The sequence below is a fragment of the Pongo abelii genome, chromosome 23 (genome assembly GCF_028885655.2).
Source record: "Pongo abelii isolate AG06213 chromosome 23, NHGRI_mPonAbe1-v2.0_pri, whole genome shotgun sequence".
NCBI classification, from domain to species: Eukaryota; Metazoa; Chordata; class Mammalia; order Primates; family Hominidae; genus Pongo; species Pongo abelii.
Window position 1 is genome coordinate 24,663,375 of NC_085929.1, and position 1,052 is coordinate 24,664,426.

Here is a 1,052-nt window from a genome sequence, read left to right on the forward strand (position 1 = left end):
CTGGGCTGACAATGGATGTGTGGATAGCCTGTATGTATATGTCTGTGCTCATGCTTCTAACACACATCCACCCTATTATGGACACGTTTATACATCTTCATGCCATGGTATTTTGTACCTTACTGCAGACCCTACCAACGCTTCAGTGAGGTCCTGGCAGCTTTGGGTTTTTGGAGGCTCTCTATTTGTCCATTGCTGCGGGGACGGCTTTCAGAAAGAATGATTGCTTTGGAGGAATTGTACCCTGCTTTCCTGCGCAAATTCCAGCGGCTGGAGTTTGAGGCCCCTAGCAGATAATCCTTCTGCCCCTACCCCCATGAGTCTACATACAAGAAATACATCTCTAAAGAGGTAATAAGCCTTTCCGGTGTGCATGTTATAGATCTCTTAACCTTATATATACACAGATGGTCCATCACTTACCGTGGTTTCACTTACGATGTTTTGACTTCGTGATGGAGTCACTGGGACTTAACCCCATCTTCCTTTTTTTTTTTTTTTTTTTTTTTGAGACGGAGTCTTGCTCTTGTCGATCTCTGCTCGCTGCAACCTCCGCTTCCTGGGTTCAAGTTATTCTCCTGCCTCAGCCTCCTGAGTAGCTGGGATTAAGCGCCACCACGCCCAGCTAATTTTTGTACTTTTAGTAGAGATGGGGTTTCACTATGTTGATCAGGCTGGTCTCAAACTCCTGACCTCAGGTGATCCGCCTGCCTCAGCATCCTGAAGTGCTGGGATTACAGGTGTGAGCTACCACGCCCGACCTACAGGCGCCTTTTTATTTGCGATTTTAAGGTCCTTGCAATTAGCCTACGTGTTAGAGTCATTTGGCGTTTGGTAGTATCCATGGCAGCATTTTTTCTTTCTTAATACTATTGTATTTCTTGGATCGGGTGTCTTCACATCACCGGCCTGTGGCTTGGATGCGGCACGTGGTGTAATTAGGAGCTCCCCTGTGGGCATGCAGATACAGATATTTCTCCACTTAAGAAGGGGTCAGGCCGGGCGAGGTGGCTCACACCTGTAATCCCAGCACTGTAGGAGGATGAGGCGGG